The sequence below is a fragment of the Nycticebus coucang genome, chromosome 16 (assembly GCF_027406575.1).
Source record: "Nycticebus coucang isolate mNycCou1 chromosome 16, mNycCou1.pri, whole genome shotgun sequence".
Classification (NCBI taxonomy): Eukaryota; Metazoa; Chordata; class Mammalia; order Primates; family Lorisidae; genus Nycticebus; species Nycticebus coucang.
This window is the reverse complement of record NC_069795.1, coordinates 23,029,108-23,054,228: the sequence shown is the minus strand read 5'-3', so window position 1 is coordinate 23,054,228 and position 25,121 is coordinate 23,029,108. Positions and strand designations below refer to the sequence as shown.

The following is a 25,121-nucleotide window of genomic DNA, read 5'->3' as shown; positions in this document are numbered from 1 at the left end:
GAGACCTCGTCTAACATTCTAAGACATGCACTTCTGGCATTTACTGTCCTTCCATTTTTGTAAAAATAAGTGAAGATTTTCATAAGAATAAATTTTTTATGCTTACAGACATGTGAAATAGGCTGGAAATAATTATTGCATTGTTTACTATATGACAGCAATGATTTTATTGCCAGAACATATAACATAGCTTTGATTTAAACTTTCTACCTTAATCACACATTTTAATTGAGTTTCTATGATTTACATGTAACTTCCAACCTCACTAACATTTTCATTCCTTCATTTATGGGGTACAATGCACTGATTTTATATACAATTTGTCTTTTTTCTTTTTTTTTTTTGGCCGGGGCTGGGCTTGAACCCACCACCTCTGGCATATGGGGCCGGCGCCCTACTCTGTTGAGCCACAGGCGCCGCCCTTTTATATACAATTTGTAATGCTTACATCAAACTGGTTAACATAGCCTTCACCTCACTTATTTAATTGCTATGTTAAGACACTTATACTCTACTCTTAATTTATTTGATTTGTACCCTTGCAATATGCACAGTAGGTGAGGTCCCACTGATTACCCTCCCTCCACCGTTCTCCCTCCTCCCCCCCCAGCCCTCCTCTTCTCTCCTTCTTTCTGGCCTGTAACTGTGTTTTGTCCTTTGTATGAAAGTGTGGGTGATTATAAATTGTTTTAATAATAGTACTGAGTACATGGCATACATTTTTTTCCATTCTTGAGATACTTTCCTAAGAAGAATATGATCCAGCTCCATCGATGTTAACATAAAAGAGGCAAAGTCTCCATCTTTTTTAATGGCTGCATGATATTCAATGGTATACATATACCACAATTTTTTAATCCAGTCGTGGCTTGATGGGCACTTGGGCTGCTTCCATGACCTGGCAATTATAAATTAGGCTGCAATAAACAGTCTGGTGCAATTATCTTTGTTGTAAAATTATTTTTGGTCATCTGGATATATATACCTAGTAGAGGAATTGCAGGATCTAACAGCAGGTATACTTTTAGTTCCCTAAGTGTTCTTAAATCTTCTTTCCAGAAAGGACCAGCAGTGCAGAAGTGTTCCTTTCGCTCCATATCCACGCCAACATCTGTAGTTTTGGGATTTTGTGATGTGGGCTACTCTTACTGGACTTAGATGATATCTCAAAGTGGTTTTGATCTGCATTTGTCTGATGATTGAAAATGATGATCATTTATTCATGTGTTTGTAGGCTATGTGTCTGTCTTCTTGAGGGAAACTTCTGTTCAAGTCTCTTGCCCACAATGAAATGGGATCACTTGTTCTTTTCTAATTAATTAGTATGAGTTCTCTGTGAATTATAGCTATCAAATCTTTGTCATAAACATAACCTGCAAATATATTCTCCATTCTGAGGGCTGTCTTCTTGCTTTACTTACTATGTTCTTGGCTGTGCAGAAGCTTTTTAGTTTGATCAGTTCCCAGTAATATATTTTTGGTGTTGCTTCAATTGCCTGGAGGATCCTCCTCATAAAGTATTCTCCTGGGCCAATGTCTTCAAATGTTTCCCCTGCACTCTCTCCAAGTTTCTTTATAGTTCCATGTCTTAAGTTTAAATCTTTTATCCAGTGAGAATCAATTTTTATTAATGGTGAAAGGTGAGAGTCCAGTTTCAGTCTTCTACAAATTGCTAGCCAGCACCATTTGTTAAATAGGGAATCTTTTTATGTTTTTGATAGGCTATCAAAGATCAAATGATAATAAATTGCTGGGTTCATCTCTTGGTTCTCTATTCTGTTCCATACGTCTACCTGTCTGTTTTTGTGCCAGTATCATACTGTTTTGATCACTATAGATTTGTAGTATAGTCTGATGTCTGGTAGCATGACTCCTCCTGCTTTGTTTTTACTTCTGAGTAATGTCTTGGCTATTCAAGGTTTTTTTCTGATTCCATATAAAATGAAGTAATATTTTTTCCAGATCTTTAAAGTATGACAGTGGTGCCTTAATAGGGATTGCTTTAAATTTGCATATTTCTTTGGGAAGTATGGACATTTTAACAATGCTAATTCTTCCCAACCATGAGCACGGTATATTTTTCCATTTGTTAACATCTTCAACTATTTCCTTTTTCAGAGTTTCATAGTTCTCTTTACAAAGATCTTTCTTGTCTTTTGGATTAAAAACATTTCGACTCAGATCAGGAACTAGACAAGAATGCCCATTGTCTCCCTTGCTATTCAACATAGTGGTGAAAGTGTTATCGAAGAAGTGTTAGGCAAGAGAAGGCAATCAAGGGTATCCAAATGGGGTCAGAAGAGATCAAACTCTCACTCTTCACAGATGCTATGATTTTATACGTGGAAAACCCCAGGACTCAACTATAAAATTCTTAGAAGTGACCAAGGAATGCAGTAGCATCTCAGGATGCAAAATCAATACTTACAAATCAGTAGCTTTTATATATGCCAACAATAGCCAAGCCAAAAATATAGTCAAGGACTCTTCCTTTTACAGTAATGCCAAAGAAGATGAAATATTTGGGAATTTACCAAATGATTTTAGTTTTTCAAGTATCAACAACCTATTACAGTGGAGGTAATATTGAAATGTGGTTGAGATGAATAATGGAAAGGATTATTTTATAGTACCTCTGATTGGGTATTTATAAGTGAATCCATTATACAAACCCTTTACATGTATAAAGAAACGGCTTTCCTTTTATTTATTTTTAATAATTATGGGTACATGTGTTGATATAAACCTATGTGCTATCAAATCAGGATAATTGGGGTATTTATCATTTATTTACCATTGATCAAGCATTTATGATTTCTTTGTGTTAGGAACATACCAATTCCATGCATTTAGTTGTTTAAATGTATACCCTAACTTACTGTGTTATTAATTATTGTTCATTCCATCAGAAGGAACTTTTCATTGGAGACTGATGTCTAAAGTATTTATTAAGGATCAGCACTTTTGAAAAGATTAAGAAGTAGAATTGGGCAAATAGAGTAAACCGTGATGATGTAGATTCCAGTAGAACATTCCAGGAGTTTTTGTGGTGGCGGGTTGGTTTTGTTTCTGTTTTGTGTGGAATACAATTCTGTATTATATATGGAAATTACCTTGCTCAAGAAAGCAAGAAATGAGGAGACTTCCTTATAATTCTTCCATTGGGTCTTGCCACAAAATGCACCTCCTGCACTGTTTCAGGACCTTGTCTTTCCGCTGTCCCAGTTCAAAGCTGCTGTGGTAGCCTTTTGTACTTCTCGGCAAATGGGCTACTCTTTCCACTGTAATTCCGAAAATCTTACGAACCGCACTCACTAGTGCAGGCCTATCTTATTACCACCTTCGTCGGGTACTTTGGTAATTTCTTCTGCTTATTATATCTAGTTGTTCATGTATTTTTATCTCTTATCAGACATAATGATAAAGTTAGGCAATTAGACATCCTGTAAAAAGAAGCATGGCTTAGCAGAGACAGAAGTAAAGTTTTTCCAAACTGGAGGCCTGACGGTGGCTTGGAAAACTCAGCAATGATAATTACTTCCTGAGTGTCTTCCCTGGGCTAAAATACCCAGTCCTTTTATGCCCTTCCTCCTCATTTACTCAGATGCAAGCTTTTTTGCTAAGAGCATAACAATATTCAACTCAGTTTTCTGCATGGAAGAAAGTATATTCTTACGTATATTCCTCCAGAAAAAAAAGAATCTGACCTGAAATCTTCATAGCTACCATAATATCTTTCTTGGCACATAATCTCTTGTAAATAACATCTAAAAAGGTGATCTAGTTTAATGAATATTTGAAGTTTGAAATTTCAGATATAATAATTCTATAATCCAAGTGTCTACGTTTAGTCATGAGCATGTGTGTCTATATAGACTTCAAAATTTATCATCTTCATTTATTTAGGGCTATTACTCAATTTTTTCTATTTCAAAGGATTTCATTCTATTAAATAAATCATTAATTTATATTTCATTATATTACCCTTTCTCCTCAAATTATTTTCATGTGTATGTCAAAAGTATTCTATTAGGTGATCCAGAGAACAAACAGCATATATTAAAAGTGAGAACATGCTCTTTTAAAACATGGCAATTAACCAAGTATATATATTTTTGGAGAGAAAATCATCTTTTTCTTTTTTAAAAAAGACAGTTCTCCCCTATTAGTTTAAGATTCCTTATAGCACAAGTTAGGCCCAGTGTAACTAGGGTTCTGCTTAGATCTCACAAGTCAAAAATAAAAGTGTTCACAAGGATGTGTTAGTTTCTGGAGTCTCTGTGGAAAGAATGTACTTCCAACTTTGTTTCCTCTTTGGTTCAATTCAGTCTTTTGCAGCTGTAGAACCAACGTCTTCATTTCCTTGCTAAGGACTGTTCTTAGCTCCTGGAGTTCACCCACACTCTTTAAAAAAGAGTGAAATTACTCCTAAAATGGATTCACTCCACCCCTATTCTGTACTGATAGTCTTTAGAAATAACTATGTTCTTCCCTGCTGAAACAAAATTTCAGTAACCAGGCAACTAATATACATTAAAGATGGCTGACGTTTCCTAACTATTAATTCTATTTCAGTCACTATGTTAAATACCAGAAATAGATTATATCAATCACTATGTCAAATACTAGAAATAGATTATATCAATAGAACTTGACCACAAAGTGAAGAATTCAGTAACATCAATATCCTCTATTTTATAGGGGGGAAAGTTTTGTATAATCCACAGAAAGGAGAAAACTGAGTCTACAATGTTTAGTAATTTCTGTCTAGGCCCTATAGATAAAAAATTTTTACCTAAATTTCAAACTAAAACAAGAAGTCAGATTTCAAAGTCTATAAATGTGACTATTATGCATTTTTTAGCCACTATTCAGGTAAGAGTTGAGAAAATTAAATAAGAGCTGCTGCCCTGTAGAGTATATGACGCCCCACAAATATAGTGCATTGGATTTTAGATGGCTAAGAAGAAATGGAGGGAAATTATACAGGGTAATTTGCCTGACCCAATTAAATACAAATTATAAAGTTGAAATATCAATGTTCTATAGAAGTTTCTTAATAGACGAGACGAAAGTAGGAGGGGAAGGTAGGAAGTAGAGAGGGAGAGAGGAGTCAAGTTTTATATAATGTGCTGTGAAGCTTTGAAATATATTGGTAATAATGTAAGAATGGTGTGTTCAGAAGCATCACAATTGAGAGAAAAAAATAATTATATTGTTGTTTCTTTTCAAAGTGTTTGAATGTTAGGCAAATTATGTAAAATTCATAGTAATTTAGTAAAAAAACATTATTGTAAGGAATCTAAAGAAAGTCGCCCAAGTACGGTCAGCCCTCCATGTCTGTGGGATCCACATTTATGGATACACCAACCTCAGATCAAAAATATTTGGAAAAATAATACCAATGTAACAATAAAAATAACACAAATAAAAACCAATACAGATGACAAGTATTTACAATAATAATAGGTTCTGTAAAGAATCAAGAGATGATTTAAAATATTTGAAAGGGCATGCATAAGTTATATACAATTACTACCCCACTTTATATAAGGACTTTAGCATCCGTGGATTTTGGTATTGGAAGGAGTCCTTGAACCAAAGTTCTTCAGATATCAAGGGACAACTGTTTACCGTTCTCTGATGTAGCTTGCTTTAAGGGTGAAAGTTATGTTATCTGAAGCAAAAGACAGGTACAGCCTTTGGGAGAAAGTTAAAAGTTGGATGCAAATTTGTAATTGTATGTAAATATGTTATAAAGGAAGGCCATCATTTTATTTCATTTACTAAAAGAAATTACCTTAAAACGGGCGCCTGTAGTCCCAGCTGCTCGGGAGGCTGAGGCAAGAGAATCATGTAAGCCCAAGAGCTGGAGGTTGCTGTGAGCCGTGTGATGCCATGGCACTCTACCGAGGGTGGTAAAGTGAGACTCTGTCTCTACAAAAAAAAAAAAGAAAGAAATTACCTTAAAAATCTTTTCTTTTTAACTTTTCTTTCAAATTATTATTTAGCTGAGTGTTCAGTTAGAGTTTGATAGGTACACTGTGTTGGCAATCTATAGAGAATAATTTACTCTTTTCTGGATTTCATTTTTCCCATTTAGAATTGTCATTTCTTTGTAAATATTTTGACTTTTTTTCCTGATTGGGTGATTTTATGATATCTGCTTAACCTGGTGTCTCCATGTGGATTTCTATTATTTATTCTCTTTTGGGTTCAAGAAGATAACTAAATCTAAAGAAGCATGTCTTTATCAGTTTTAGAAGATGCTACATTGTTGCTTTTTAAAATATTGTTTCCTCCCCCATTCTCTGTGAACTTTATTCCAAAATGCAAGTTAGACGCTAAATTTGTTATTTGAGAACTTGGTATAGGATATCTTTTTACACACATTTTGTGTTTCATTTTTCAATCTTTTTTTTTTTTTTTTCGAATTTGTGGCAATTCACTCAGCTCTCTCTTCTGTAACGCTAATTCTTTGTTCACTTCATTTGCTGCTTTACCTCACCATTAAATTTTTATTTTAATGCCCATGTTTGGTTTTTATCCAGTTAGCTCAGAAATTTTTAAGACTATAGTGTTTTTATTATTTTTTGATGTTTAAGTATTTTAAGCCTACTTAGTTTATATTTGGATTTTGAATATTGCTGTTTTTGAAGTTGTGAATTCTCAAATTTAAATTTTTATTATTTGTTTTTTGTATATTTGTTGGTTGATTGGTTTCAACAGAATCTCATTCAGACGGGTTTATTGGCTAGTGTATGTTACGAGTTTAGATTGTAACTTCATATTGTGCCTGTCCCATTTACTAGGAATAATGCAAAGCCTCGTTCCAATGCATTACTCTGCAGCAGGGATTCCTTTGGTTTTGGCTGCTGCCCTGGAGCAATACGAAGCTGGGAGTACAAAAGCACTCTAAATTAAATTCTTGACTTGGAATTTTCAGTACAATGATAGCAAGTTTATAGTTATGAATTTTCAGAGAAGTATTTTTCAATCTCTCTAACAAAATGGGATATGGTTCATGGCCAAGCCAGACAAGTTTTGTTGCCAAGCTCTGTGTGTGTGTGTGTGTGTGTGTGTGTGTGTGTGTGTGTGTGTGTGTGTGTGTGTGTGTGTGTTTCTTGGCTTTTAAGGAGTCCTAGCTTCATCCTCTCATTCTGATGTTTTTTCACCTACCAAGGCCTTTTAAACCCTGTGTTCTGAATCAGAGTTCAGAGCTGAGTATCTGAGTACAGTGAAGGTTTCAGCAAGACTGCCATAATGGACGAAAACATTACAGAGCTGCCTCTCTAGCTTCAGATCTCTCCACTCACTTCATTTTTTGTTGTTTAGGGGTTTTCCTTTCCTTCTGTGAGGTAGTAGGTGCATTTAAAAAGATTTTTGAAAATGGTGTGCACTATTTGTAGCTATATTTAGAAGGCTTGACTTTCTGGTTACATAGGTGAACATATTGCTGAAAATAAGTATGCTTGAAAGCATATATACTGGGTGGCACCTGTGGCTCAAGGAGTAGGGCGCTGGTCCCATATGCCAGAGGTGGCGGGTTCAAACCCAGCCCCAGCCAAAAAACACACACACACACACACACAAAAAGCATAAATATACTAATATACTCATAAATATATGTGTATGTACATATGGAAAGTAACAAAATACTTCTTTTATGCATTCTTTAATAAATTTTAGGTTGTGCTAATAATGAATTTCTACTTGTAAGAAATGTAAAGACAGTTATAACTCATTGCCTTTGAAACATTTTTTAGAAAATATAGTAAGGTTTATCTTTGAAAATTCAGGTGCACCAGGTCATGAACATCTCAGATTCTTTTTTTCACTCAGAGTGTCTTTATTTACCATTATGCATGTGAGTTTTGTATATGTTAAATGACTTTCCTTGTTAGTAAATGTCTATAACTTACATATACACTTCAAATTGCTGATGTCACCACACAGAAATAAATATCAGTTCTTGGTTGACTGCAATGCTATTTATTTAGTTGAAAAATTTTAACATAATGTTTTTCCTTTTAGTAGATTCTGATCTTAAACAAATCATCAATTAATTTCCTATGACTATCACCTGCTCCCTCTGCACCTGGTTCTAGGTTTAGGGTGCAATCAAAGCCTGACCTACTCCTGTCTTCTTTCTTAAAGTGTAGTTGAGAAGATTAGTGATTAGAAGACCCTCTAATCATCCCTATCAACAATGTGACATGAAACTAATTTTCAAATTTGTAAAGTGTGAAAAAGTCAGATATCAACAACATGAACTATTAAAATATAGAATATGAGTTATTCTGACACTCATTTTTGAATGACAAACATGCATTACAGGTGTAGCAAAACCTTTTGGTACAAGGATCCATATTACATGTTCGTTGCCATATCATTGAACATTTTCTGTGTTCTATGCACCTCATTGGGTGCATAGAAGTTTAATGAAGAGGAACTAATAATCTTGAAAAACAGCTTCTTTCCATTTTCAAAATAAAATTACCATTTAGTATATTATGAATTTCTTACCAAACCATAAAACAATTCTTTCAGATAGAAAAGTCTTCTTTTAATTTTGAAACTGTGTAGCCAGCTAGTATCATACATAAATGTCCTTTCAATCTTAACCAAAATTATTACATGTTTTACTTTATTCTGAGCCAAGGTTATAATAGAATGTCTCTTTGTTCCTGAAAATAGAGGAACTCATTTTTATTCGAAATTTTCTAAATAGTACTCTCATCGGTGACATTTAGATTTTAAGTTCTTACTGTTTTCACTAATCAAAGAGGTCATAACTGAACTGTGTGTAAACACCGGCACAGTTGGGTCTTTCAATTTTTTTCACTGCATGTCCCACTAAACTTTCAGTGTGCCTGTGTAGGTTGTGACTGCAGTATAGTATTTAGTTTATAAACACTATAATTAAGATTATGTACATGCAGCCTTACTGTATATAATTATAAACTTTATTGAGTTTTTAATTTTAGGAAAAGTACTTATTTTAAAAAAGACCTGAAGGAAAATTCAATCTGTATTTTAGAGAATGTCATTTTCAGTTTTGTTTGTTTTCAATATAATTTTTTCCAAGATTACTTTAAAGTATAGATTTTGATTTGTAAAATATATACTGTGCCTGATGGGTCCGCAAACCCATTTTGATGAGAAGCTTAAATTGGAACAGAGTGAAGATTAATGTATCAAATACTGAGATCTTAGGCACAAATATGCAAAGTACCAGCAATAAATGTAGACAGCATTCAAGGTAAAACAAATTGTTCCTATTTCTTTAAATAACACATGTGGAAATGTTTTAAAAATACCTGTGGTATAGATTGTCAAAGAAAACTACTTTATTCTAATAAACAGGTGGGGATGTATAAAATGTATTCATGCATTCAAGTGTAGAATGTAAATGTACATCTACTTAGCCTTGGTTTAATCAGTGAAAAATTAGAAGTCCTAATGAAATGTCTAAAGTCTTATAAAACAATAGATCTGACCCAAGGAACATATGTAACTCTTGCTACAGATGTGCAATAGTAACGCTCTGCTTTCGTCAAGGCTCAGTTTATAGTAGAATTTCTCTTAGCACATCTGGTTCAACATACTGCTTCCGCTCCAACTGCAGAGATTCACGCATACGTGTTCAAATAGAGGGAAGGGCAGAAGGGGTTGGGTAAGTTCACCCCTAACGTACACTGGGCAGGGATAGACCACACCTCCCGGGTGAAGGACACAACCACAACTCAGACTTTATCCTCACAAAAGGAAACTGCAACCTAATCGTATGTACCCTCAGATTAATCTGAAATTTTAGAAAAAGCTAACTTGAAATACGTAAGTTCATTTTCATGTTTCTAGTCAAATCTAACAGCAAGAATAAAACACTCAATTACAATAAGTCAAAAAATATTACATTTTTCAATGTACATAGTTTATTGTCATTGTATAAAAATGATACTGATGTTTGCACACTCATTTGTATGCTGCACTAATTGAATCCGTTTATTAGTTTGAAAAAAGTAATGAAAGAAGTGAAGTATCTGTCACTTATAGCAAGATTGTATTTTGGGGAGCGGAAACACACCTCTGACTATGTCCTGCACGACAGTATGCTTGCTCTCTTTTTTCTCTTCCCCTAACCATTCCTGAAAACACTTTTAAGTTATTTTTTATCTTTTTAACTTTGTATTCTTCTCTTCTTTATTACACACTGTTTTAAATTGCACCAGAACTTTATGTCCACCCTGTACTTTTTTTTCGATGTTGTGGAATAACATATTATGCATTTTCTTTTGTTTTAATGTTTTATTACCAGGCATGGTTTTTAAACATTTAGTAAGATTCATTAGTAAGATTATTGATAAGCCAATGAATCACTGATAGTTTTTTCATGTTTTAAATTCTGTTGCATACCTGATTGTAAAAAGCCTCCTTGGATACCGATTGTGATGACATGGGTCTACACTTTTACTTTTAGATAAGTAATAACAGAGTGCCCTTTTTCATATAGGGCACCGGCCCCATATGCTGAGGGTGGCAGGTTCAAACCCAGCCCCAGCCAAACTGCAACAAAAAAATAGTGAGCACCTGTAGTCCCAGCTACTCGGGAGGCTGAGGCAAGAGAATCACGTAAGCCCAAGAGTTAGAGGTTGCTGTGAGCCGTGTGACGCCACGGCACTCTACCCAAGGGCCGTACAGTGAGACTCTGTCTCTACAAAAAAAAAGAAAAAAAAAAACAGAAGAAGTTATTCTCTAGGATATATACATTTCTCAGTAACTGAAAGTTATCATAATACCAGTTCAAGTTACATTTCAGGGTAGTCACCCCGCAGTGTTTCTATGAATCTAGGCCATTTAAATTTGCCTGCGTGAAACTGAATTTCCCTCTTGCACGTTATTCACTTTCACTATTACAGGAACACTTACAAATAATCAGTGTTGAGTGTTAGCTCTAACCTACTACAGATTTTTAAATCTTAATGGATTTCGATGCTTTTAAAAAATTCTCTGCAAGATATATTTTCTATGACTATTTTCAATTTACACGTGCTGAACAAAAATGACTGTAACTACGGGCTGGCTAGATTTCATATGGTAAAGATGAAAATGACTATGAAATGCATTGCCTATGTTCAATGCAAGTGCATTCATAACTATTAATTGCAGAAAAAGGGGGTAATAATTACATTAATTCCATATTTCAGGGAAATAAAAGTTGTTATTAATTGTATATAGTATAAAGTTTTCTGTTTATTAAAATTTAAAACAAGACAATTTTGGACTATTTTCATAGTGACCATAAGAAAGCTTGAGGTAAATTATCATTTTATATGTAATTATATTCTTAATGACTTTTAACTTTGTAAATCTAGTGTATAATCATGAAGCTCAGAGGAATTTAAAGAAAATGACAATTTTCAGTAAAATTACTTATCTGTGAGAAACTTCTTCTCGTATCTCAAGACAAAATTTATACATAATTCTGTATAAATTTAGCCTGGTATTTATATAGCCTGGTTGCTGCTATATCATTAAGAGAGATTCTATGAAAATATATTTCGATTTTTCAACAAAATTAATGAGCTTTTCTCTGCCTGTATAATTTTATGTGAATTCCAGAAAAAGGGCTCCAAAATTGCTTTGAGGGTGGATGAGGCACTTGCATGAGTAGCTTCCTAGGGGAGTACTTTGAAGATGACAATAGTGATTGATAATTCAGGAATGAGGTTTGTAGTAGTTTTCCTGGAATGATTTTGCAAACATAATTGTCCTGTTTACTATATATGTAAGTGTGTGCATACATATTCTAGCACACATGGCCCTCTACTTGATGATCATAATTGAAATAATACAGATTCATTCATTTAATTTAGTAAAAAATTGAAATTACTTATAATGTCCAGGTAGACTTTAGAATTCTGAGGTGCGAGAGATTCATCAGTGGACAGTTGTAATTATAAATTTTAAATTCTAGTGTATGAAGATACATTTATTGATAGATAAAATATAAATTTTAGAGGTGCATATATAATTATACACATATACTATATACCAAAATTATATAGATGTAATATAGATATGGATTTTAAAACCAATTAGTGATATGAAGGACAAAGAAAAATGAAGGAGAAAAAGACAGTGTGTGAGTAGGAGTGAAAGTGAGAACCGTTTCATAGAGGAGTCAGATAGTGTGTCTGTGAGGAGGTGACATTTACAACAAGCCCTGAATGAAGTGAGGGAGGATCCCCCAAACATCTGGGAAGACTGTTGTGGACAGAGACAAGGAAGAAGGCCATACTGACTGGAATGACATGATCTAAGAGTGAAATAAATGACACAAATGTAGGGACTTGCCATTGTCAAATCCAATGGCATCTTGCAAACTACAGGGAAGATTTTGAATTTAATATTTTTCTTTTTTTTTTTTTTGTAGAGACAGAGTCTCACTTTACTACCCTCGGTAGAGTGCTGTGGTGTCACACGGCTCACAGCAACCTCCAGCTCTTGGGCTTATGTGATTCTCTTGCCTCAGCCTCCCGAGCAGCTGGGACTACAGGCACCCGACACAACGGCCGGCTATTTTTTTGTTGTTGCATTTTGGCCGGGGCTGGGTTTGAACCCACCACCCTCAGCATATGGGGCTGGCACCCTACTCACTGAGCCACAGGCGCCGCCCTGAATTTAATATTTTTCATTCCGTTTTTTTTTATTATTTTATGTTAATTGAAGGTACAATTAATTAGATTACTTTGATTGCATTTGTTAAGTAAAGCCCCTCTTATTCAAGATGTGTGGCATCCACCCTAACATTATGCCCATGAAATTGGAGCACACCCATCCCATCCCCTCCCTTCTTCCCTCTCCCTGCTCCCTCATTCCCCTGATTTGAGTTTTCTTCTTATGTGGACATGTATTAGACCATCTACTGGCTTCATATTAGAATTGAGTGCATTCAATTCTTGCTTCTTCATTCTTGTGATGCTTTACTAAGAAGAATGTGGTTATCCAATTCTTACTAAAAATGTGTTCTTAGTAAAGATAGGATAATACAAAAGATGTTAAATCTCCATCATTTTTAATGGCTGAATAGTACTCCATGGTACACATATACCACAGCTTGTTAACCCATTCCTATATAGGAGGACATTTAGGTTGTTTCCACATTTTGGTGATTGTAAATTCAGCTGCAACAAACAGTCTAGTGCACATGTCCTTATGATAAAATGATTTTTTTTTTCTTCTGGAACATCATCCTACTAGACTTTAGGCTATATTACAAGTCCACAGTGATCAAAACAGCTTGGTATTGACACAAAAATAGAGACATAGACATTTGGAACCAAATAGAAAATGAAGAGATGAAATTAACATCTTGCAGCCACCTGATCTTCAATAAACCAAACAAGAGCATACACTGGGGAAAAGAATCCCCATTCAATAAATGGTTCTGGAAGAATTGGGTAACCACATGTAAAAGACTGAAACTTGACCCACACCTTTCACCACTTAACAAAAATTGATTCAAGATAGATAAAAGATTTAAATCTAAGGCATGAAATGATAAAAATTCTAGAAGAAAGGGCAAGAAAAACTTTTGAAGATGTTGAACTGGGGAAAGATTTTATACAGAAGACTTCCATAGCTTTTGCAACAACACTAATAAACAAATGGGACTTGGTTAAACTTAAAAGCTTCTGCACAGCCAACGACACAACAATTAAAGCACGTAGACATCCTTCAGAATGTGAAAAGATACTTTCATATCATGAATCTCACAAAGGTTTGATAAATAGGATCTACAGAGAACTCTAATCAACAAAAAATAGAATTAACAGTTCCATCTATCACAGGGCAAGAGATATGAACAGAACTTTCTCTGAGGAAGACAGACAAATGGCCAATAAACATATGAGAAAATGCTCCTTGTCCCTAATCATCAGAGAAATGCAAATCAAAACCACTCTGAGATATTACCTATACCTAGTGAGAATTGCCCACATCACAAAGACTCAAAGCTGCAGATGCTGACACGGATGTAGAGAGAAGGGAACACATTTACACTCCTGGTGGGACTGCAAACTAATACAGCCTCTATGGAAAGAAGATTGGAGAATCCTCAAAGAACTCAAATTAGATCTCCCATTTTATTTTTATCATCATTGAAAGTCATTGAGAGCCTTAATAAGTAATCCTTTAAAATAATATATGTGAGCTTATTTTCAAGTACTTGTATTACTTAAAAATGTCCTTGTAACTAAGGAAGAACTTTTCTCAAAATCTTATTACCTCAAGCAAAATTTTGTTTGACGAAAGTAAAAACATTTTCCTTCCATTATGCATTTAGTTAAATGAAGAACACTTTGTATATTGTTTCACTTTATATAAATTTTCATTATTTTTCTATATTAAATTAATGTTTATGTGTCATTTTTTGAAATTTCCATTTTCATTAGTTCTTAAAATTGTGAAATTTATTTTTACCCTATATCCTTGAATTAGTTTTTACAATGTAAAATGATATATATAGTTAGGTTTTGTTTGTTCATTCGTTTGGCTTAATATTTTGATTCTTGAAATATAGAAGTTATGATGACAATAATTCAGCATCTTGAAGTTGTTAATTTTGAATTTTTAAACAGTATGATAAAGGCAGATTGTGATTTATCATGCCAAGGATCCAAATCAACACATTTTAGAAATTTATTGATCTGACTTTATGGAACTATGGCCATCTACCCATTTTTCTAAATACATATATTTAGGATATATGTACACACAGACTCAATCATAAAATCATAGTTCCTGTGTTAATCAGAAATTATGAAGTTACATTAGCGTTTCCATGCATTAAACAACTAATATCTACAATGTGCAAAGCACTATTCAATGTAGTGAGAGTACAGTCATAAAAATATTCTTATCTAATCCTTCATGGTAAATTTTGCATGTGTAGTATATACATATATGTGTACCCACTGGAATTTTATTTTCTCTCACTTTGTGTTAATTGGTCTAAAACAGATAAATTCAATCAACATTTTTGAATCTCACATTCTATTAGTTATTTCATTCATTTGTGTTTGACATTCGTTACAGTATGTTAGAGATACAATTTCAATTTATAAAGATACTCTCCCTACCATTATATGAGACCAATTAGTAAATCTGAACACATGTAATACAGTTTATATATAACTGCATTAAAAAAGTGTATTACACTATAAAGCTATTTTTAATAAATTTCCTGAATTTGTCCCTATTTCAAAAGTGATAATTTCATTAAAACTAAATTTTGTAATCCTAGCTTATAAAACATATTCAAGAGAGCCTCAAAAATTAAGTAGACACGTGAATCTGGCCTAAGGTAAGCATTCAGCGTTAGTCTAGTAAATCACTTAAATGTTAGAAGCCTTATAAACATCTGTGCTTTAAGGATTGTAGCACATATTCAGTATTCTAATTTGTTAATAAATAGGGAAAGAATTATAGAACAGAAGCAGGTTGCACTTGCCTTTGATGTTAAGCAGGTGGTTAGTACCACTATTTGCATTTTCATAAGCTTAATATACATTTTCTCTCACTAGATAAAAGAAAAAATTATCACAAATTTGCCTAAGGATAGCAATTAGGATTAATAATTTATTCTCCTTTGCATTTTATTAAGCTTTACCAACACAAGTAAATTTCAGTAGCAAAGTTAATAATTTTTTTACATCTAATATTATAAACTCATGTAACAAATAGGATTAAATGATTTCTTCATCAAATTACAAAACAAATTTACCTTTATTCAGTGTCCTTTTAAAAAGGAAATATTTAGCTTAAAATATTCTCTTTTTCACTTGCCTATTTGATGGGTCAATGCAACCAAAATATTCCAAACCAAAAGTTAATGGAAGATTGTGTTGTTATAATCTGAATAAAATGCAAAGGAGAATAAATTATTAGTCCTCATCCTAGTATCTGAGTTCTGAGAACTCAGAAACATATAACAACAAGATTATGTTGTTATTTTACTTTTTCTGTCCCCGCTGTGTTTATTAAAACTTTTATAATTTATGGACACAAATTCTTTGAGCTTTAAACTTCAAGGTTTGCAAATTTTTTTTTTTTTTTTAATTTGGAAAATTTCCAGTGGGATTATTTAGGTGAGGATGTTCAGTTTGTATGACATGCACAAAAGAAGATGAACTACAGGTACATATGTTAAATGATGGAATTTATTGTCCTCATAGTTTAAATTTTCCAAAAAAAATGTAATTTACAGTACTCTATGTAAAAAAAAAAAAAAAGCCTTTCACAAGAGCGAAATAGAATATAATTTAATAATCAGGGTTTGAATTATGTATGATATATTTTTTATAGCCCAAGAAGGAGGGGAAAGGGGAGAGGGAGGGGAGGGAGGGAGGAGGATGGCTGGAGGGAGGGTAATTGGTGGGACCACATCTACGGTGCATCTTGCAAGGTACATGTGAAATTTACTAGGTGTAGAATATAAATGTTTCAACACAATATGGAGTAGGGTGTTGGTCCCATATGCCAGAGGTGGTTGGTTCAAACCCAGCCCTGGCCAAAAATAAATAAAAAAAAAAAAAAAAAAAAAAAAAAAAAGAAAATGCTGTGAAGGCTATGTTAACCAGTTTGATGAAAATTTTCAAATTGTATCTAAAACCTGCACATTGTACCCCATGATTGCATTAATGTACACAGCTATGATTTCATAAAAGAAAAAAAATTAGAGATGTTAAAATTTGGCGAACATTCCTGTGAATTAAACTGAAACATTTAGAGTTAGGTAGAAAATTGTAAATTACAATGTATCAACATAAAGGACAGAAAGGAGCACACATGTTTTCAAATATCTTGAGAGTAGTATGTTATGTCCTGAATTTCATTGAAAATGACAAGTAATTTATTAATAGAGATGTCTGGATTAGTTGCAAAAAGAAGTGACCCATCAAACAAATATTAAATATCATTCTATTTTCCGAAAGAGTAATTTTGCACAGTGCTTAAAAACAAAGAAAACTTTAAAAACTAAAATAATTAAAAAAATAAAAAGTTTTGTCAATGTCAAACATTTAGCTTAAAATATTCTGCACTGATTCCAAATCTTGTTCACATTCTAACAGTATCTCTGAACTCTCTGATGGTTGATCTGTTCCATAGTAAAGAATATAAATAATAAAGCAAGAACAGGTCATGGTTCATTATATGGAGATGCAACTGGGAGTCTTAAAAGGGGTATGTGAAATAAACCGATCGATCTGTTAGTTTATAAAAAAAAAAAAATGACAGAATAAATTGGCCACAGTGTATAATAGGCAAAAGTGGCTGCTAAGTGCCTCTTTTCTACAAGAGGCCTAAGAATCAATTATCTTATTAATCAGGTAGTCTAATATGACTTTGTTCTAAATCTCTCTTCTTTGTATTCTTACTATGATTATAATGTACTCCCGTGAACTATAATAAAAAAAAAAATCGCTGAATTGTATCCATTTTAGCATGCTTGGAATTCATGAAGATAATCAGCATGGATTTACATTGTTTAGCTTAATGAGAACTCAGAGACATATAATTAACGAAAGCATTCTGAGAAAGATATTGTGTCCTCTAATAACTTAGATTAAATTATAAAAAGATCTTATACTATTGGCAAAGTTCAGCTGAATATGAATTAAAAACTTAAAGGTTGGACCCAGAACCATAAAACTATCAGAAGAAAACTGTCATAGACTGTGTACTCTAAATTTAAATTCATAATCCTCAATGTAATGGTATTTGCAGAGCACTCATGAGTGAGACTGGGCCCCTCAAAAGAGAGAACCCAGAGAGCTGGCCTGCTCCTTCTGCTATAAAAGGACAAAGTGAAAAAATGTCTCTGACCAGGAAGTAGGCCCTCTCCGCATATGAAATCTGATGGCAGCTTGGAATTCACAGGTTCCATAACTCTAAGAGATAAATTTCTATTGTTTATAATCCACCCAGTCTATGGCATTCCATGTTGCTGCCCAAATAAACCAAGGCAGGTATTTATTCCAAGAAGTGGAAATGACCTGGTTCTTTGTACCCTCAAGGAATCTCCAATAATAAAAAAAAAAAAGAAAGAAAGAAATGGAAATGCTGCTTTGAGGAATAACCTAAAATTGTGGAAGAGACGGGAACTGCACAACAGGTAGACACTAGAAGAGTTTCGAGGTAATGCTAGAAACTCTATATTGCCTTGAACATGCCCTTAAGGGAAATTCTCCAGAGTTGTAGGGGGATCCTCACTTTTCTTAGTTAATAGCTAAATGACCTGGAACAGAATGTTGGTAGAAATAGGGCGGCGCCTGTGGCTCAAGGAGTAGGGCGCCGGTCCCATATGCTGGAGGTGGCGGGTTCAAACCTAGCCCCGGCCAAAAAAAAAAAAAGAAATATAAACACCAAAGGTCATTTAGATGAGGTCTCAGACAAAATTCAGGTACAAATTACCGGATGATGGAGGAAAGGCTGTCATTATAAAATGGCAAATAACTAGAATGAACTGTGTTCATATCCTAGCATTTTTGTGTAAGTTATAACTTGAGAGTGTTGAAATCAGATATTTGCAAAGAAAGTTTCTAAATAAAGTGTTTTTTTAATTTTATTTTATTTTATTTTTTTATTTTATTTATTTATTTTTATTAAACCATAACTGTGTACATTAGTATGATCGTGGGGCACCATACATTTGGTTCATAGATCGTTTGACACATTTTCATCACATTAAGCAGCCTGTTTTTTCCTAACTACCTAGGTGAAAAGACTTAAAGATGGCTTTTTTAAACAAAAGGAATCCGGAACTTAAATATTTGGAAACTTTTCACTGTATCCATTTTTCAAACAATGAGAAAGATTGGGAAAGAACATTGAGGGTTTGTCCAGGAGATTATTTGGTGAGGCAATCAGGTTAGATCTACTATCTCAACAGAATCCAGGAACTAATTTTCAAGACAGGGGAGAATGACCTAAAAGCAGATTTGAAGATTATTAGAGCCACCACTGCCATCACAGGACCAGAGTTTAAGGCTTTGAGGCGAGGGAGATTTCAAGGAAGTCACCAAAATTCCCTGAGAGAGAGATCTCCTGCCATGGCCTCACATTGCAAACTCTCCTCCTCCCCGTTAGCTCCACGCTGCTCACCGCCTCAGGTCTGGCTCCAGTGAGCGCTGATATGTAAAGGCCATGGTGGACGCTCCTTCAGAAGGGACAGGCAGGAAACTTTGGTCCTGTTCTTTCAGCACTGGCCCCACAAGCCTAGAGAGTGCAGAGACCCTGGGATTGTAGCTGCCTCCATGTGGATTTCAAAGTTGGGCCTCCTGGCTGAGCTGGAAACTCAGTTTCCCAGCTCTGGAGAATCCCTGAACCCAGGCAAAGAACTGATGCAGAGAGGGGCCCAGACACAGAGAATCTTTGGGGACTAGATATACAAAGCCCTTCTGGAGCCTTGGTGGTCCCAACCCTGTTTATCAAAGCTTCCTGCCCAGGACCTCTGCACCACTGGGTCCAGAAATAGTAGCTGCACCCGAATGTGTTTGGAAAACAGAAAATGCAATCAAAGATTATTATTCTAAAGGCTTACTCTCTAATGAAATGAGAGTGTGTGGAACTATCAGGAATGGAATTAGGGCCCTTATTAGAGAACCCTTGCTTTCCCTCAGAGAACATCTTTCCTCCTTTTCCACTACGAAAAAAAGTGAACAGCTATCTATTCACTTTTAGTCTAGGAAATAGACCCTCCCTAGACATTGAATATGCTGGTTCCCTAGATTTGAACTTCCTAGCCTCCAGAACTGTGGAGAATAAATTTCTGTTGTTTATAAGTCATTATTCTGTTACAGCAGCCAAAAAAGACTAAGACAAAATAGGCAGAAAAATTTGACATTGGTCTGGACAACATGTTTTATAACATGACACCAAAAACATGGGCAACAAAAGCAAAAATAGAAAAGGGAGATTGCATTAAATCAAAATGCTTATGCTCAGCAAAGAAGCAACAAAGTGAAAAGGCAGCTTACATAACAGGAGAAAATATTATAATACAATATATCTAATGGTGGTTAATATCTAGAATATATAAAGAACTCATACCACTAAATAGCAAAAGAACAAACAACCCAGATTAGTAATAAAAGGCATATTGCAAAATGGTAAAAGGACGTGATTAGATATATCTCAAAATGAGACATACAAATATTCAGCAGGTGTGTGATAGGGTGCTTAGCACCACTAGTGATCAGGAAAATTTAAAGGGCCACAATAAGATGCCACTTCTCACCTGTTGGGATGGCTATTTTCATAAAGAGAAAAAGTAAGCTTTGGTGAGGATGTGGGGAAAAGGAAAAACTTACACACTTTTTAATGGAAAACAATATGTAGGGTCTTCAAAAAAATTAAAGTAGAACTAACTTATGACTCAGCAATCCTGCTTCCAGGAATTTATTCACAGAAAATGAAACCAAGATCTCTGAGAGAAATCTATACTCCCCTACTCGTTGTAGCATTATTCACAGTAGCTATGATGTGGAAACACCTAAATGTCAACGGATGCATCCGTGGATGGATAAAGAAAGTAAGGTTTCACACACATACAAGCATAAACACATACACATACATACACACACGAGGGGGTATTAATCTGCCTTAAAAAGAAATTTCTGCCTTTTATTATACCATGAATGAACATGGTGTTTTGTTTGATATATTTTTTAAAACCCAAACTCAAAAACTCTTTGTTGAATTATATTTTCCATGTCAATAATTGGAGTTGGAGATAATATTGATGATATATGTAATATGTATTCTTTTTACAAGATCATTATGAGAAAAGCTTCTCTCAGTATAATGGCCAAATGCAATATTGGAGGCATGATCAATATAGGTAACAATTTATGTGTAGAGAACATTAGGAGGTTAAGTGGCTAAAATGAAGTTTAGAATTTCTTAGGCAAAGAGTGACAGTTAATAAGAAAAGAGTAACTTACCCCCACACAACTTTGAAATCATAAAATAAAATAAACACTTTATAGAAAGAAAAAGTTTTGTGGTATGGACATTTGAGGAAATTTTGTGAGTTAAAAATCATTTTCAGGTGATTTTTATTCTTAAAAGTATGACATGCATACTGTATTGTTTTTATCCTATAGATGGAAATATTTGATAATTATATATCAATGACATGTTAGTACGTCTTGATAAATTGTTACCAAACTCTTTTTGGATAAATTACTCCATATATACTAAGAAATCTTATATTTGGAATGAAAAAGTATGAATTCTTTATGAAGCACATTTTGTTGATGAGACTTATATTTTTAAATGAATTTTTTTATGGGGTAGTTTTTATATTTTAATGGGAAGCCTTCTGATTTTAAAGGATAACATGTACTTTCTACATAAAACCCCACATCAATTAAAGCCCAATTTTTTCACTGTTAATTTATTTTATGCATACCTTATAATCATGATGGTGACAAATGGTTATTTATAAAATAATTATATATAAACCATAAGAAACATTAAATTAGTGAGAGAAACCATACTTGTTATAGAACTCTTCCCTGTTTCCGTGTCAAGGAAGTCATGATTGTAATTTTTAGAAGAATTTCATTATAATTTCCAAACCATTCTGACTATAGCTATAAAATACCTTAAATTATGCCCTTTATGAGTTTTAGTACTTTAATCTAGATCTGCTCTCATCTAATTTTGGAGTTTTAATTTCTGATAAATTATAGGGATGAGAGCTCATCCTACACCTCATTTGCATGTCTGTTGTTCTATTGCAAGGTCACACATCAGAAAAGAAAGTCTTCTAATTAACTTTATAATTTGAGGTGCATCTGTATGATGGAGTACATAGCCTTTCATTTTTCCAGTGGTGGTTTCCTTTCAAGTCCCACCTTGGGTGTTCGATCACCCTGTGTTTGGTAATTTGCCAGTAAATTACAGATGCTTTTATATATATACATATATATATATATATATATAGGCAAGTCAAATTGCAGTTCTAGGCTCACCCTTCCCCACATCTTTTCCTTTTCTTCTCTTTAATATGGGCTCATTGTGTAGAGTTTTTTCTATTTCACACAATGATCTTTATATTCACACTGTTAATAAGCCTCATAATAAGTGTTATTGTACCCAAATCTTTATAGTCAGAAGTCAAAAATAAGCTGACTTCTTGTGTATTAACTTTGTAAAACTTGCACCAATAGGCTGACTTGCACGCCTCCTCCTATAATTTTGAAAGTCATCCATCATACCATGTTGCACGACCGGAGACACAAACGAACAGCAGCTTTGCCGTGAGTGTAAACTCACTCCTGTAATTATTAAGTCAAGAAACAGACTACATGAGATGGGATGGTGGGTAGTAAATATCTTTATTCAAGGTTTTGATTTTGTACTTTTCTAGTCACATACATACTTAATCTATTATCTATTAGTTTCATCATTATCTTATTCTACCTATCTGAAATTAACTTGAAAGGAAATATTTTGTTATCATATTAATACAATCACCTTTATAGTAAACCTCTTCTTCTAAACATTGACTAATTTCTGAGCAGGTATCTAAAGAAAGATCACAAAGAAGAAAGTAGCCACAGGGAAAGAGAGTTAGTGGAAGAATATCTTCAAGCATTCACTCAGTTTACGCAGTATGAAGTAACGACTGTGTCTTTTCCTCAGGGCAGAGCACCTATAGACCTCCGACAATATGTTGTTAACATACATCAACCCTCTGGCCCGTATCTCTGAGGAAGGGCGGCATGCCCTTTGATCTCAAGCTTCATGGGGTGCACAGCTTCAGAGAATTGGCTTATGGAATAACTCCAGGGAAGCCAACTCTGGGTGTATTCCAGGGGGGTCCAGGTCCCTTAAGCCTCTGGAAGAAAAGCAAGTCACTTTAAACTCACACTGAATTCACTTTGTGTGCTTGATGTAGGATATGTTTATTTCTAAATATTATCCCACACGCCACCCCTTATCCACTTTAACTTTGGGTGTACTAGTCCAACATCGTAAGAACAGTTTGGCCATCATAGCGTTCACCCTCTTTGCTCCTCTCCTCTGCCGACATCTGAGGTGAAACTCAGCACATGGGAGAGCCTTGACACTGAGAACAGAAAATGCGCAGGAACACGGGGAAAATCCGTTCAGAACTGATCCTAATGTAACTGAGGAAATAGATTTTCCTTTGGCAGAGGTAGCGGGACTCTCAAAGCTTCTCACAGACGCTAGGAAATGTGAGGCAAAGACAAGGCTGATGCTCCAAGCCAGAAGGAGCTTGAAATATCCATTAATTCACATAAAATGTGCAGTTGCCTTTTTTTATTAGGGGTAGGAGCAAATTTTGTTTTTATTGTTTACCTGAGAAGTAATCTGAATCTTTATCTTATTATTAATGCTCTTATTATATATGACAGCTCTGTTGTCAACAGTTTTTAAACTAAAAAGATGAAGAGATTATACCTAGAATATGATCTCCACACGTTCTAATGTATGTAATTTTATTTGCCATTAAAATGGTGTGCTAAATTCTAATGCTTTGCTTTTTGAATTGTATTTAGACAAAGAAATTAATATAAGGATTACTGGTCACCCTCAGCAACACAGTCTACCATTTGTTTTTAAAATGATGGCTTCACCTGCATCTTTTTATCACAGAAATTTGGAAAGGTGTAACATATATCAACGTTGCCTGCCTTATGAAGACATGCTTATTCTTCAATCCTTCTAACAAAAATAGACAGGCCTTTGGACAGTATGATTTCTTCGAACAGTCAGTGTTCAATTGTATTATTCTTTACCCTAATGAAGCGAGACTATACGTAGGCTGGGGTCATATGAGGCGATATCACTTTAGTTTTAATTCTTATAATTATTAATGGGTTAAATTGACAAAATGTTAGGAATTTTAAACTTTTAAATCCATTATTATTCTGATTTTGATAAAAAGCTTTCCTTCTTAAGGAAAATAGCATTTTAACTTCCTAACTCTTAAGTCAGTCCCTTTTTCCCTTTCCATATTTGTACAGCTCCATCTATGCACTCGGCTTCTCTTTATTGGAACATATTCTTTTCCTGGTGCTAAATTTATACTTCTTGACTCCAGATCAGGAGCTGAGTTTTAGTTTCATGAAAAAGCTTACAGGTTGTTAGCCTAGCATAAATTGATAACATCAAGCCTTGGTTTCCCCATTTATCCTTGAAGCTTCTAATCATTTTCATTTATGTGCCAATCAACCTTTTCCCAATTTTTCTTCCTTCAGTCTGACATTGTGTGTCATAATATGGGACCTGACAAGGCTGTTCACTCTCAAAAACAAGTTCACTTCTCTTGTAGGTAGAGAAAATAAAAATACAAATGTAAAGTTTGCCTATCGGAAACACACTGTTTCTATAGAGAATTAAATTAGGTTTGGTTGATAGCTGGAATATGATTTTTTTTGGCTGTTAATATTTATCTGACATTAACTAGTTTGCATATTTTTTCTCTTCTGCTTTTCCTTTTAGACAAAGAAAATATCTCTAAAGTGTATTGCAACTTTTTTCTAGACTATGATAAATAATTCACTCTAGATTAATTTTAATAAAAGCTAAATAGATGCCATGATTAGCATACATTGTAGAAATACAAATTGTTATCAAGTGAATCTATATTATAAATATTAGAGAAAATATATTATAAATTTAAATGTAACTTTATTGGCTATATATCATCTTCAAGTTTGGTTCATGTAAAACAATATTTCTTTAGTTATGATCCTGATTATCTATCATTTAATCATTTATATACCATCTCTTAATATGAATTTATTATCACTTGGAACTACTGTGTAATCAGACATAACCTCCTTTTGATTGGCAGGTTAATCATTTAACCTCCTTTGATTGGCAGGTTAATCATTTAGCTGCTTAAATTTCAGCTTTGCTTAACTAAAAGCAGTTAAGGATAGAGGCAAATATGGAATTAGGTTAAGTCCATCAGAGGAATTTTTAAAAATTTAACATTTTGAAATCTGCAATTGCATCTAAAATTTTCTATCAAACTAAAAAGGTTGACATGAACCAGGAGAGGTTTTTGATAATTT

The 25,121-nt window shown here is 34.0% G+C and overlaps 1 protein-coding gene across 2 annotated transcripts in view; it reads left to right on the top strand.

The window, feature by feature from the left end:
- Positions 1-25,121, top strand: part of NCAM2 (neural cell adhesion molecule 2) — a 488,008-nt gene that overhangs the window by 400,764 nt on the left and 62,123 nt on the right. The window lies entirely within an intron of this gene.